This window comes from Tenrec ecaudatus, chromosome 11, assembly GCF_050624435.1.
Source record: "Tenrec ecaudatus isolate mTenEca1 chromosome 11, mTenEca1.hap1, whole genome shotgun sequence".
Lineage (NCBI taxonomy): Eukaryota > Metazoa > Chordata > Mammalia > Afrosoricida > Tenrecidae > Tenrec > Tenrec ecaudatus.
The window spans coordinates 146,888,841-146,905,388 of record NC_134540.1 but is presented as its reverse complement, the minus strand read 5'-3'; the positions used below and the strand labels follow the sequence as shown (position 1 = coordinate 146,905,388).

At 37.5% G+C, this 16,548-nt stretch overlaps 1 protein-coding gene across 1 annotated transcript in view; it reads right to left on the bottom strand.

Annotated features, from left to right (window-relative positions):
* GPC5 (glypican 5) overlaps positions 1-16,548 on the bottom strand; it is a 558,236-nt gene that overhangs the window by 446,836 nt on the left and 94,852 nt on the right. The window lies entirely within an intron of this gene.

The following is a 16,548-nucleotide window of genomic DNA, read 5'->3' as shown; positions in this document are numbered from 1 at the left end:
TGTCTTTGCTACATTTTGCTATTACACCCATACCTTCTGTGCTTCCTTCCAGTAGGCTGGTATTAAGCAGGGTCATGATGTAAGAACTAATTGTTCTTAAATTGGAGTTAGGATTTAGTGTGCGCCCCAAACCGATTCCTGGATCTATGTGTATTTTTGTTGTTGTTGTTGTTGTTTTAAATACATAAAATGGTGACTGGGGCAGTGCACTAGTTGTTAAAGTATTTGTATCCCATCACTACAGAGTATCAAAATATTTTAAAAGCTAATTTTGCAAGACATAGAGGACAAGGAAGAGCCAGCCAAAACAACAGTTAAAACCTCTAAGAAAAATTATGGCATCTATCTCAGATCTGTTTAAGACTGATCTTCGCATTTGCCTCCTTTTAATTTCACATTTCAATGTTCACTTCCCTGCTCAAAGGTTCAGACTTTACACCATAAGACTCATTGAGCATCACCATTTGGGATAATACACATAATATCATCTACCAGAATCAAACAGGACAAATGTAAGCACATTACACCAAATCATCGTCCCATTCATATGTAAAGCAACCATCCAGTCACCCGAGGTAGAATACAAAAGCAGGCCTTATATTCCCTCTGTGGCGCACAATATCCAACAGTCAGCATGCATGTCTTCTCAATTTTACCTCCTCACCAATTTAATCTTTTCCCTCATTCCTCTTAATTTCCTATGAAATGTACTGAATTTTGAAACTTACCATAAACCATTTGAATTATTTCAGCATCTTTCTAATTGCCTCCCCTTCCACTATATTATTCACCCTATCACTAACCCCCTTCCTCCCAAGAGTTATTTTTTAAACACAAATAATGAATTATTACTTTTGAAAATATTGTTATTTCATAAGGCACTATTGTGGTAGTTCCATAATCTGTTGTCTATTTGAAACTTAAGAGTGAAGGGGTGGATTGTAGCTTGATGGTCTCATTTGGATGCACTAAGTAGATAAATAGCTCACTGGAGGTGGGACACATGCTCACTCCCTGGGAGACATTACTGACGAGGAGCCTGATGGAGATACACTGATGCATCCAGAGCCCTGGGAGCTGAGGGAGCCACGTGGAGACCCCTGCCACCGCTGAGATGCTTCTACCACCACTGGATCCACAAGACCTTCCACCCACTGGCCTGTGATCTTCCTGCATTCAGTATTATTGCAAGACTGCATGAGTCTAAAGAGCAATTATGGACTAGTCTAGCTACATATGGGCTAATACTGGACTAACAGACTTCATCTGGACTGGACTGGGATGTTTTCTTAATGTAAAATTGCTCTTTGATAAAAATTCTCTCTTATATACATATGAGTTTCCCTCATTTGTTTCTCTAGTCTACCCAGATGAACACAACTACTAATTATCATTTTTCAAATAAATAGACTGAAATGATTATTTTGCTACCTTCTTTAAAAATATGAACTCCCCACCCCCAGATCTCCCACTCTGTATGTCTTTCCATCCCACACCCTTTCTCACTGCTTTACCTCCAATTCTCACATTTTATAGCAGAGGTCTTGCCTTACATTTCCAATAAAGAACTGATTCGAACTCACGGTGACTTCGCATGTGTCAGACTCTGTGTGCTCCATAAAGTTTTCATAGAAAATATATTTGAACTAGATCCTCAAGCCTTTCCTTACCAGTGCTTCAAAGTCTATGCAAACCCCTAACTTTATGGTTGTCAACCAAGGGTGTTAAGGGACTCCACAATTCTAAGACAGACCATCATCACAGCCCTTCCTAAGTGTAAGCCTCTGCTTATTAAGTTACCTCGGATCAACCAGTTCTCTGTCCTTGGTGTACATTGCTCTTTTTTTCTCTCCTTTATTCCTTCAGTCAGCCAACAAGATCTACAACCCAAAATTTCCTTATTGTGACAAAAAAAATTAAAGAATATTTTAATTTATTAAATACTATGAAATAAACAATGGGTTTTAAATAGTTCTATCTTAAGAGATGATAATTAAGTCAACAGATAAAGAATTAAATGGAAGCATCCAAAATAAATTAGTCTTGGGTGAGGGAGCACAAGAAACAGCAATAAGATTTAGAAGTCTATACACTAGAGTGAGGAGCATGAATTTTAGTCTATGGGAAATTAGAAATCATTGGAAAGTATTAGACATGGGAATAAGCCAACATATTAAAATGAATATTGTGGGAAATTGACAAGAATAACTTATTTTAAATTTTCATTTTCACTTTAAACAGACTGAATTCATCTCTTTTCAAATACTAATATCTAGTCCACAAAATATGACCACAAAACTATTAACTTGCCTTACTTACAAAGAAGTGCCTTTAGTTATTTACCTTCAATCTTTGGATACAGTGTCTCATACTAGCTGAAGAATGGGAATATCTACTTATGGATTAATTTGTGCAGAACAATTTATATCCAGTTAAGATAGAAAGAAGATGCCTGGTGGCACAATGTGGAAAGGTCTGTTGTAAGAGCAACAGTTCAAAACCACTAGCTACACTATTGGGAGAAAGATGAGGCTGTCTGGTCCTGTAAAGATTTAAAGTCCTGGCAGGCCTTATTAACAGTTTTAGGATGTCCTGTAGAGCCATTTTGAGTAGGAGGCAATTCAGTGGCAGTGAATTAGGGGTGGGGTGTGGGGGGGTGGATTTTTATATAGAAAACATATTCCCCAATTATAAAAACAAGCTAAATGTAACAAATATATGAGGTTTGAGCACATGGTGACCAAAGGGATGTTTAAAACAACACAATCATCTTTCCTTTATCCTTTCTAAAGGAATTAGAAAGAGTAGATAAATAATGAGCCATCATTTAAAGAACATTACAGGAACTAACAGAGTTGCTAGGCCAGACTAATATGATATTTTTTCTTCTGTAGTAGAAAAGTCGCTTGAAAAAAATTCCCAAAGCATTAATCTATGTCTGGCTTCAGTAAGATATTTGATGTATATTAACCAATGGAAAGATTTTAAATCACATGTGTTTGGACAGAAATATGATTAAAATGACTCAAAGTTAGATGTATATATAAAACTGTAAAGTATAATTATAAATGGTAGTACATCTTTCTTGGCAGTTATAACAAGCATTGCTCCATAAAAGGCCATTATTGGTTTTAAAAGTCTTTAGAAACTGACCCTAGAGAACAGAAAAGAATCGTTTATTCACATTGAGCAAGGGAGAGACAAAAAGCAGAGAGGCAGTAAGTATTTGAGAAGGGAAAAGAGTAACAGTATGCAGTGATGGTAAGGCAAGGACAGGCAGTCAATAAGAGAAAATAATTCTTCCTTCACATCAGGAAACCAGCTTCACGTTTAGCATGTCACTTAGTAACATAGTACGAAAGTATTCCTAGAATGTGCTGAAATACGTTATAATTTTTGTTTGAAGCTTATATTTTTTCTTTTACAGAATCTAGTTGTTTTAAAAATATGTACTTAATAGTAGTGTTGTGTTTCCAATCATATGATTATCACAGATTTGAATTTAGCATAAAGATTACAAGATCCATTTTTTACACATGGTTTTTTTTATTCCTTTCCTTATTTTGTAAGGGAATTCAGGGGATACGATTTTAAACAGAATCAGAAAAGATGTTGTGTTGGACAGGGTTCTCCAGAGAGACAAACCAGATTGCTAGTAATTATATATATATAATTATATATATAATATATATAATATATATATAAAGATAGAGAGATAATACAAGAAATGAACCGTTAAATTATATACAGATAGATAATACAAGAAATTAACAGTTAAATTATAAAGCAGTGAGACACTAGCAGTACTTTAAGGCTTGAGAGCCACCAGTTGCCAGTCCCTTTCTGTAGAGAGAGCTGGGCTATATATCTCCAGGCAGCAAACAGCAAGGCAAGTCACCAACTGTCACCAACTGTCGGTCCCCAGCTCCAGAGATGAACATTCCAATCATGTGGGATTAAAGGGACCTCAATTTACAGCGACACAGTCCACAGGCTAGGCATCCCACAGGTAGTGTACCCCTTTAAATTGAGGCACAAAACAAGCAAGGCAGCCGCACGCAGGTCTGATGATTAAAGAACGAGAGACAAGCAAGGCGAGGCTCACTGAGCCATTTATCCCTCTGCCCTTCAATTAATCCTACTTGTGTTTATCAGCCAGGCTGGCACAATAAACTATCGCAGATGTACAAGTCCAAGTATTCTAGTGAAACAAAACTATCATTCATATATCATTCATAGTATTCATATATATGAAAGAACTTTGTATCAAAAAATAACAAGGAAGCAACCTGGCCTGGTCGAACTCAAGTTCATGGATCACATGCTGGCTGGAGGCCAGCCAATGAAGCAGACAGACTAACTGAGGGCTCACAGGCCAGTAGGCGTAGAGTCTCATGGATCCAAGGTTGGCAGGGGCACAAAGGAGCACTGGCAGTTCCAGTAATGGCAGACGACAGACACATAAGGCCAGCAAGTAAGAAGAAGTGAGGAAAGAAAAAAGGTCCATTCCTCACAGTCTCTCTTATAAAAGAAGACCCCATTAGGTTATGTTCTGATAGAGGAGTTGGTCTTTAACCATCCTTTCCCAGCAATTAAACAAGTTCACTCAAAACCCAAATGTCACAGAAGATTTTAAAGGAAAATTCAAAGGTAGGCAAGCTCTCTGGAGAAAAGATATTCTAGGAAAAGGTAAGCACACACGCCAAAACTCTGAAGCAGTACCCTCTAAGGTGCTTAAGAAATGCAAGGAGTATGTTTGGCTTGGGACAAGACAGTGGAAAGGGGAGAGAGAAGTTATTGATGTCATCTGAAATATGTGGTCTCTGGGTGGGTGATGGAATGTGTGGAGTCATATCTTCAACCTATGGGCTAAAAATATCATGCAAGATTCTTAGCTTGAGATAGGAACCAGTGGAGGGTTTTGAGTGGCATGAATAAACGAGCGACGTGCTCTGGCATTTTAACATCTCCTTTGGCTGCTGTGTCAAGAATCTACTAAATGTTTAAGGACAGAAGCAACACCAATAGCATGATATAAAAATCCTGGTTATAAAAATGCACACCTGGGCACCAATCAATAGAAGGTTTAACATATAGTCAGATTCTAGATGAATTTGATTCAGCGCTAATAACATGCATATGATTACCAATACCCTAATAATAAGAAAATTAAGGATTATGATAAAAATATTTAACCCTACAATTATTATTAATAATTAAAATACACAAAGTAGGGTAGAAGACATGAGAAAAAGGTAATCTTCACGGATGACTCCAAATTTTTGACTTGAGCACCATGGAAAGAATTCCCATTCACTCAGATGAGTAAGTCTATGAATGAGTCAAGCACAGGATCGATAGCTCAGTTTGATGTTAGCTATTCATCAGAAATGTAAATAAAGCTATCAAGCATGACCTTATACAAATATTAAAAGGGACAACCAGGATGAAAATAGAAACCATTACACAAACATTTAAAGATATGAGCCGGGAGAGATAGCTTTTCAAATTAGCATAGATTTTTAAAAGAAGAGGAAAATTGAGAAAGGAATCTTCTAGAAGTCTCAAGTTAGCACTGGAAATAGGGAACCTGCGAAAGATGTTAGAGTGGGGTAGTCAATGAAGAGGAGAAAACACAGGGGCACATGGCCTCCTGCAAGTCAGGTGAAAGCATTTTAAAGAGAAAGGAACGACTACTGTGTCATATACCGCTGACAAGTCAAGATGAAATGTTCCTATTGGATTTCTCATGACGGATCACCAGTGATGTTGGTAAGCATTTCTTTGAAGTGACATGGGTGAAATTCAGCTGCTGTGGAATTTTTTAAAAAACATCAGAGAAACTGTGGACAGCGAATACAGAGAACCCTTTTAAAGACATTTTCGTCTGGAAAAGGAAGGGAAAAATGAAGCAACAAATGAAAGAAAAGATATATTAAAATAGAAATTACTGTTTTTGCTTCTGTTTGATGGAAGAAAGGAACGCTTATCGGAATACTGCAGGAATGGAATCACAAACAAGGAAAGAACCGATAGTGAAAGTGAGAAAGAAAAAAATTGCTGGAACACCATGAGAAGACGAGGGAAGCTGGTATCTTCAGTACAAAAAGAAGGACCAGCCCTAAGCAGGACACAACAGGTGATTCAAAGCAATAGGAGAAAGGGCCAGGTGCGTGCATAATAGATACAGGTGCCAGAGAGGTGAGAATAGGAACATTTGCACTTTCTCTTTTGATCGCTCTTATTCTTGGCATAAAATAGTGAGGCTAAGGCTAAGGATGACAAGTGCTTTGACGACAGAAAATGATTCGATCATCAAGGAACATGGAGGTGTGAATACTCGAGGGAAATACAGTAGGATAGCCAAGTCATATCGAGAGTCCCCTTGACGGTTAGTTTTACTGTCAAACATGGATGCCTGCTTTTTGATAGCCATGCTCAGCTGCACTGGTGCAGGCAGGAAGTAGGCACAGAGAACTCGAGGATTTTCATCAGAGAATAAGACAAAGCAGAAGATACTGGTAGTGGTGATAGTAAGTCTAGACTAGGTACAGAGGAACCTGAGTACTAGAGGGCTCACGGGAGAGGGGGAAAGTAGTATGTTCCATGGAGCGTGGAACAAGTTACACAAGCAGTTCTCAAGAGAAACAGTTGCTCCATTGACTAGTGGGTCAATAAAAGACTGGCAAGCTTCAAACAGAATGTTGGCGTGACCGCTATTTGTAACAATAGTCACTATCTTCTAGAACTCTGAAATGTCTTGTTTCTCAATGAGTCCTTCATTATTTTCCATTTCCAGGCTTTAGAACACGAAGTTTCTACTCTCCATCATCAAATAGAGCACCTGATGATTCATCCTTGAACATATCTTGAAAATTTACCTATTTTATTCAATTTTCTTTCATTACTCTAGTGTTGTATCTTTTTGTTAGACTGTCTGACCCAATTGTAATCGCTCTCTCTCTAAGTCTTGAAACTTGAGCAAAAATAGATGTTCTGATTTATTTTTTTAACAATTTATTAGGGGCTCATACAACTCTTATCACAGTTCATACATATACATACATCAATTGTATAAAGCACATCTGTACATTCTTTGCCCTAATCATTTTTTTTCTCCTCTTTTCTTTTTTTACATTTTATTAGGGACTCGTACAACTCTTATCACAATCCATACATATACATACATCAATTGTATAAATCACATCTGCACATTCCCTGCCCCAATCATTCTCAAAGCATTTGCTCTCCACTTAAGCCCTTTGCATCAGGTCCTCTTTTTTTTTCCCCTCCCTCCCCGATCCCCCCTCCCTCATGGGCCCTTGGTAATTTATTTTGTCATATCTTGCCCTATCTGGAGTCTCCCTTCCCCCCCTTCTCTGCTGTCCCTCTCCCAGGGAAGAGGTCACATGTGGTTCCTTGTAATCAGTTCCCCCTTTCCAACCCACTCACCCTCCACTCTCCCAGCATCTCCCCTCACACCCTTGGTCCTGAAGGTATCATCCACCCTGGATTCCCTGTGCCTCCAGCCCTCATATGTACCAGTGTACAGCCTCTGCCCTATCCAGCCCTACAAGGTAGACTTCGGATCATGGTAGTTGGGGGGAAGAAGCATCCAGGATCTGGGGGGATGTTCTGATTTATACTGAACATTATTATTATTCCTTACCATAAGTTTTTTCAATAATTATTTCCTATATTATTTCTGTGTTTTGGAGCCTAATCATGTCAATAAGTGTGTAGTGAGCTTAATAATCATTCTCATCCTGCCTCTAATGGTCAGTTTTAGAGTTGTCATTTTGGTTTTGGTTTGGTTTGGATTGGCTGTTTCTTGCCTTAATAACTGAACCGGATTAATTCTGCCTTCTTCCTGTCGAATCTTCAAAGAGACAAAGAGTAGGAGGTAACTAGTCTTAGAAACTTTCTAATTTTTTCTTAGATTACTACCTTCCTCAAAATAGCTTAAGTCTTACAAATAACACATTTAAAGGTCTCAAAAAAGGACCCTAAGAATATAGCTATTGGTTTAACAGAGGTAAAATTATTTTGCTGCATTATGTTTCATTCAAAAATACTTTAAATACTCAGTAAAGGAGAAAGGAAAGTCGATGTCTATTTGAAAAAGAGTGGGCATGACTAGGAAAACAGATTTTTAGAAAACAAACCAACTGAAAACTGCAGATTCTCTTCTGAAAGATGTGTGGAGTCATTCGTACAGACTAACTCACCACGGAGAAGCAGGGTGGCAGTAGGTCATTCATACAGACTAACTCACCACGGAGAAGCAGGGTGGCAGTAGGTCATTCGTACAGACTAATTCACCACGGAGAAGCAGGGTGGGAGTAGGTCATTCGTACAGACTAACTCACCATGGAGAAGCAGGGTGGGAGTAGGTCATTCATACAGACTAACTCACCACGGAGAAGCAAGGTGGCAGTAGGTCATTCGTACAGACGAACTCACCACGGAGAAGCAAGGTGGCAGTAGGTCATTCGTACAGACTAACTCACCACAGAGAAGCAAGGTGGCAGTAGGTCATTCGTACAGACTAATTCACCACAGAGAAGCAAGGTGGCAGTAGGTCATTTGTACAGACTAATTTACCACGGAGAAGCAGGGTGGGAGTAGGACTTGGGGAAAGGCCGGCGGTTAGTCTAACAGGACGAGCAAACAAACTACTGCTGCTAGCATCTGGGTTACTTAAATAACTATATACAGATAGAAAAATAAACATGGTGGGATCTTAGAAAAAAATGATCAGAGAAAGTTCTTACTACTATCAGTTCATTTGTTTGGAAACTTTTCTGTTCTCACGTGGGAAACAAAGTTTTCACAAATGGCATATAAAGAAAAGAGGGAACCGATTACAAGGATCGACATGTGACTTCCTCCCTGGGGGACAGACGACAGAAAAGGGGGTGAAGGGAGACATGGGACAGGGCAAGATATGATAAAGTGATAATTTATAAATTAAATTATCAAGGGCTCATGAGGGAGGGGTGAGCGGGGAGGGAGGGGGAAAAATGAGGACCTGATGCAAAGGGCTTAAGTGGAGAGCAAATGCTTTGACATTGAAGAGGGCAAAGAATGTACGGATGAGTTTTACACAATTGATGTATGTATGGATTGTGATCAGAGTTGTATGAGTCCCTAATGAAATGCTTTTTTAAATGGCATATAGAGAAAGAAGGACAGCTTTGGAGTCCAGAAACAGATGTGCCACCTTCAACGCTTTTCACATTAGGACCTACCGTGGGCCATAGGTGCAGGGCAGTGCTTGGCAAATCTTCACGTAAGTATGAATCTCTACTACGAGTCTCGTTAAAATATGAGTTCTCCTTTAGAAGGTTCGCGATAGGGCCTAAGATTGGGTATTTCTAACAAGCACCTAGAGGGCTGCTAGTCCACAAACTGTACTCCGAGTAGAAAGCCTAGGGCATAGCAGAGTTCCCCGATTCATTTATTTCTCCATAGAAAAATGGTCTGCAGGAAGGCTCTAAGGAGAAGTGAAAATTATGTTGTTATATGCTCAAAATATCCCGTCTAAATCCAGAGTTCAGTCCATCTTTACTCAACCGATGACCTCAGGTTGTCTATTTCCCACTTCCATATTTCAGGAAGCTGTAAGTATCTCCATCCCTAAAGTCATCACCATTATTTTAAATTAAAATTATTTTTCAGTAAACTATATAAACACAAGGAGAAAATATCTTCTCTTTGCCACAGTATCTCCAATCCCTCTCCCATGTCAAATTTATATGAGAATGTATTACTCATATTAATTAATATGAGGTCATAAATATTATAAGTATGCATTAATTAATGTACTAAATGTATTAATTCCTATACCCCCATACAAATAGTTAATTGTGCTAAAAGTAACATTGTACCTTAGATCCTTCTACATTTAATGAAGCAGTGAATAAACTTCAGAAAAATTAAAGTGGTCCACATTCATTTTATAGAATACACATACATATTCTTAAGCGACCAGGACACAGCTTGGCTGTGGCCAATAAAGATTTCTTGGCATTCTTAAAATCTGTTTTTATAGTTACCTTAAGTAATGAAAGCCATAATCCTATAAAACAGGTAGAATATTTTCTTAATTTTTGAGGTAGTAAATTGGGGTCCAAAGAATTCAGGAATACTTTCAAGGTTACTGAAGTAGTAAGAGGCCCAGCCAAGATCTGGAGTTTTTTTCTTCACCTGGCATTTACCTTTCTTTGTCCCTCTGCTTCTCAGTACATCACAGTGCTCATTTCAATACATCAAAACTCAACCTCAGAAGCCAATGAGATATGATAGTATGCAAACCAACAAACAAAGCAGCAAAATATTTTGGCGTACGAAGCTCATTCATACAAAATGGGTGGGAGCAGGATCTACGAAAGTGACTGCAATAAAAAATATGTGGATCCAACTTAAAACAATCCTGTAAGACAAAGTAGCCCCCGTGGGTTTCACAAACTGTAACTCTGTACGGTATAGACAGTCCCATCTTTCTCCCACAGAGCGGCTGGTGGTTTCCAATCGCTGGCCATTCAGTGAGAAGCTAAGCATGTATCCACTAGGCCACCAGGCTCTCCACTACCTATGTCCTCAAAAGACTGTCGAACTTGACCCTGGTTCAAAGCTAAGCTTCTCCAGTGGACCTTGGTTACAGTACGGTGGTTCTTGCCCTTAGTCCTAAATGGTACGTGAGTCTCAGGACAAGCCCTGAGACAGCCATACATCCTTCATCAGGTATCAACTTTTGGTTTACTACCTGGCTCCAATGTCAAATGGGACACCAAGTGACCTTTCTGGACATTGGCTGCCATCTTAAATTAGATCCTAATTTAATTTAATCAACTGTGTTGTAATCAGGCTTACCCAGAAACTGTCCATAAATAAGTAGACATCATTTGTAATTCCAAGCTAATGAAAGCACCAAAGGTAGGAATAAATGCAGGACATTGCTCAAATCAAGGAACATGACTGTAAACACATCTCTGAGCCTCTCACAACTCCAGCCCTTGGCAAAGGAGTTCCCTAACACAATCTGCGGTGACAGTTATCCAATAGATTGGCACCAGTAAAAGCTTTCCTACTCTAAGTACATAGCAGCTTTCATTTATAATTCAAAAGAAAGTCTGTAATCTTTGATGAGTAGAAGTTGGAGCAGTTGTCTAAGATCTACTGTCTGGGAGAAAAAATGATTTCAGATTAAGATGTATATGTGATATCTGCAAAATGGCTAATAGTTTCTTGGAGGCAACAAGAACAAGGTTAGAAATTATTACGAAGATATTTTAAAAACAAATTTTTAATAAACAGGTCTTAGGAAAGGAAAAACTCTAATAACCTTAAAAGATGATGTTTCCAGTTGAGCCTTTCATTGGAAATTCTCATACACCGGAAGGAAAAGTAGAAAAATAAATGACAACATTGGATAAAATAATTTTATGAAAGGCAGAATCTGATTATTACAGAAATAATAAAAAATCTAATTATTTCAATCTGACTATGAGGAAATGCAGACAGGAAAGCCAGAAATCATTCCAAGAAGTACAAGAGTCAGAGATGATGGGTGGGTTATCCACATCTTAGTCTTAAAACTTCTAGATAATGACATTATCTGAAATATGAAACTACAGGAAGCCATTACTTCAAAACGTATTTGACAACCTTGAAACATGTAAAATGGCACTGGAAATATGGAGGAAGATCAATTTCCTTGATGAAATGCTATTTCTTAAACAATCAATCAAAATGATTAAGGAATAAATATGTTTAAATTGCTCAAAGAATTTCAGTCTTATTTGGCAGCAATGATCTTATGCCCCCACCCCCCAAAAAAAGTGATCAAGTCTGATAATATCATCCAGATTCAGGATTCAATAAGTGACATTTATTATGCTGTTTCAGAAAATGTCAGTTTAACATCCTACATGACATTGACAAAGAAATGGATATGATATAAACCTGCCAGAAATTAAAGACTCGAAATCTAAAAATGACAATGATGAAGATGAAAACTACTGTTAAAAAAGGACTGCTGATGGTCTAGTGGGTTAAACGTTGGGATGCTAACTACAAAGTCAGCAGTTTGAAACCACAAGCCACTCTGCGGAGGAAAGGTAAGGCTTTCTACTCCCATAAAGAGTTAATCTCAGAAACCCACAGGGACAGTTTTACCCTGTCTTATAGGGTCATTGTGAGAGTCAACTCAATGGCAGTGAGTATAGACATTATAAGAGACTGAACCTTTAGTCAAATACAATTTTCGACTATAAAAGGATTTTAAGGAATTTTTGAAGCTTAAAGAGACCAAAATTGTTTTGATAAAGCTACAGACTTAGAAATTCCATCCCCTCCCCCTCCAAAAACAGTTAACATTAGATATTTTAAATAAAAAATATAATTGTATTCATATCTTTGCTTCAATAACACATGCAGATATCTGTACATACTTTGAACAATCATGCAAACCATAACAAATATTTAGTTTCTTTTCAGGTTCTATAAAATCAAAAGCAATCTCCACTGGAAGTTTACAAGGTAAGATGCTTAATAGAGAACAATAAAAAAGTGACAAAAGTGAACAAATAATAGAATTGTAGGTGAACAGATACATTGGATGGTATAGGATACAGCAAAACAATAATAATATAAAAAACAATAATAATATATACTATTATAATAATCAGGGCAACTGGGGGTTAGAGTGAGGAAGGGAGGGGGACAACGAGCTGATATCAGAGAGCTCTAGAAGAAAAAGTGTTTCGTACCTCATGGTGGCAGCTATTGCACACTTACGCCTGATCTAATTGCACTATGGAGTGGTACAACGTCTATAAGACCTCCCAATCAAATGCTTAATAAATCAAATAAGAGTGACCTATCTGTGAACTTTCAACACCGAAAAACACAAAGCAGTCTTGTAAAGTTCTTGCTCTTGCAAGTTCCACTGTCATAAGAAGTAAAATTCAGATGTACTGAACTCGGTTTCAATAGCCTCGTTATTTTTACTCTCAAAGCAGGAGCAAGCATGCTGCTGGCTTACCATTTAGGGAATGGGGGTGTGGAGATACACATGCCTTGGGTAGTCAAATGCAAACTCACTGCCATTCTGTTGATTTTAACCTACAACTAACCTATAGGACAGAATAGAACTGCCCTTGTGGGTTTCCAAAACTGTAAAATCTTTACAGGAGTGAAAAGCTTCATCTTTCCCCCAGAGAGTAGCTGGTGGTTTCCCACAGAGGGCTGACCTTGGGTGGTGTATAGCCCACTGCACCACAGGTGTGACTGCCCAGATCTTTAACTCCTCTTGTGATCATGTGTGTAAACCGTGGGGATGTTGATCACTGGTTCTATTTCAATAATACAGTGGAACAGACACCTGACTCAAACGGAGTCCACGGAATTCTCGCTTCCAGAAATTTGCATCTAAACAGAAACACTGGAAGTGTTTGACACAATTCTGTTTAGGACAGTGTTTTAGCGAAAATGTCCATAAACTCTGAAAAACTGAAGCCTCTGAAGCTCTGTTGTTCTTCTTGAAACTCGGTTGCCTAACATTTTCTTCTATGCCAGGAGTACCCCAGCATTTTTCAAATGTATCCCTCTTGAACTTAAACAGGATAGAGTCAGATTCTGTTGCTTACAACCAAGAGAAACACAAGGTCTAAAATGCACTGTGATAAATCTCTATCTAAAATACTCTAAAATAACTAATCGAAATTTCCAAAATAATTAAAAATTAGCAACACAAAAACCTATTTGATACACCAAAGGTTGTTTCTACTTCTTCCTCAATTCTGAAATAAACTGTTTCACATCCTCGGCCTATCATTTCAAGAAAAATACCTAACGGAAATTCTACTCTGTATTTCTTAATGAAAATCCAACTAAAGTACATATGGTGGCTCTCGTGAATCATTTTAAAAGTGGTACTAAAGAGTCTCTTAGCAGTAAGTATTAGGTAGCCATGCTAGACTAGATCTGAATTACAGAGTGGTTTTCCTCTACAGCAAAGAGATGACAGCTCAGCCATCTGTTAGCACATATCCTTGTTTATATAGAGATATATGTGTACGTGTGAGAAAGGACTTAACATTGAAAGAAAGCCACCGGAAGGGAAATTTAGAAAATGAACTAATTAGCACACTACTTCTCTGTCCATACAGCTAAGTGATTGCCTAATTTAGGAGAAATAGCCTGTCCACCTGGAGCTATTGTGGCCTTAAAAATGAAGATGTGTGTATATTTAACACAACGCGCTGTTCACACAAGGCGAATGTGAAATAAGTCAAACTTAGCCAAATAAAGCCCCTTGTTAGGCAACAACTTTCGAGATAGTCTTCCTGTTTAGAACATCTTTAGCGTTGATATACTTGTCAAAAATCAAATACGTATATACTTATACTGAGATCACAGTTCAGGACAGGAAAGAACTCGGGCTGCTGTCTCCATAGAGAGAGTAGTTTAAAGTGCAAAACTTATGCTTATTTCTAAATCTATAAATTCACATAGCCCGAAGAATTTCTTGCTTTTTTCATCATACATAATCTCAGCAGGTTTTCAAATTTGAATTTTACCCTCTGCTGAGAATGTAAAAGTCAAAGGAAAACAAATCACTTTCTGCTCTCCATGTGAACACTACATTATCTTAATAAAGCAAGATATTATAAAGTTATTATCAATTAGTAAGTATGCTGAATTTGGAAAATTAACCCATACTTTATCTAATGCCACTACTTTGTATTTTGAAGTTCCCTACATGTTTGCAGGAGTAATGTGCTAATTTCCTCTATAAAGCCTACCACATAATTATTCTTAAACCACGTATCTCAAATGTCACATATATTGTTATCAATAACAACAATTTTGAGTAGATGGTATTATTGAGGGATTTTTAAGCTTCTATAACTTTCCATGTCTTGTCCGATTATCTGGGAACGGACCATTTACACTCCCAAACGCAGCTACCTTCCTCATTGTTGCCCCAGAATTGGCTGAATGCACCCACTAGCCACAAACACACAAACTCAGTATGCATTCACATTATCTCATGCTCTACAACCAGGCGATTCTTCTTCCAAGTTCAAAAGTTACTCTTTAGGAATTATTTGTATATTCTTGTGAGCCGCTAACATTTATTTCTGCAATGGAAATCATAATGTTCATATCCTAAAGATATTTTCAATAAATGAAACTCATAAATTCAAATCAAAGATATGACTTGGCCCAAGTCAGTGTGCTAGTAAGCAAACCCAACTTCCCTGAAGCCAAATTTTCTGATTCATAACTGATGTCTATTGTTGCACGCTTCTCACATTAGTTATTTCAGTAGAATGAATGGGAAATTGTTCTTAAGATGACAATATTTTTATGGGCACTAAAAACCTAAGAATTAACCATAGGAAAATTTTACAATCAAAATTTAAATAAAATGTGATCATTAAAAATAATATGTATACTAATTAGAGCTTTAGAGCATAAAACCTTAACAAAATAAACTAAATAGCAGTATATAAAATGTTTTAACACATCAGATAATAGTATTTATATTGATTTCTCCTTATATTTTTGTAAGATTATAAAAGCTTTGAGTAGGAAAATGTGACTCAGAGAACTCGAGTGACTCAGGAAAGTAAAATAAAAATCAACTTTTATAATTCAATATCATGTTAAGTGATCCTTAAGAGACATAAAATAAACTTACAAATATACCCAGTAAAATATAAGTCCTTCAAAAATACACCTTTCTTCCAATTGGGTCTTCTTTAATGAAAACAATAATGCTAAGTTTCAGGTAAAAAGATAATCTTTTGTCTCAAGTTCTAATGGCATTTTAAAACATAGGTTAATTTAACAGTGAAGCAAAATGAAAAATAACTCACTAAACATAAAAAGAAAAATTTCAAGTTAAAATTCTCTTTAACAATTATGTCAGCAAAAAAATGATTTTTTTAAGCAACATTTCTGAAGTTGTAAATCTTTACAGGAGCAGATAGCTCCAACTCTATCCTATGGAATCATTGGTGAATTGGAAACCCACCAACCTGGCAGTTCAACACAGCTGTTGCAACTGTAACCAAAGCAGTGTTTGTTACTGCCACTCTTGAGTTCATCCTGACTCACTGTAACCATTTCCATCTTCCTCAGGTTACTAAATAGCCTACATGCTACACATACTGTGCTGTGTCACATTTTAACCTGTCATTTCAGAACTAACATTGCCTATTCCCTTCCTCCACAAACTCTCTCTAGCCCTGACTTCCTTGACACACAAGTCGCTTATAAAACTCATTTTTACCATCCTTCTCTCTGCCAGAAATGTCTTTCTACCTGTGTAATTCGACCTGATAAGATCATTCTAATTTGTTGTTTGCAAATTTGTATTTCAACCCAGATCTTTTCTGAGTAAGAGAATCCTCTTTCCAGTGGACATCTAGGCATCCCCTCCACTTAGATGTCCCAGACTAACCTCTCACACACTGCATTTAAAACAGAATTCTTAACCTCCCCAAATCTCTCTTTACATCTTCTGACTCACTC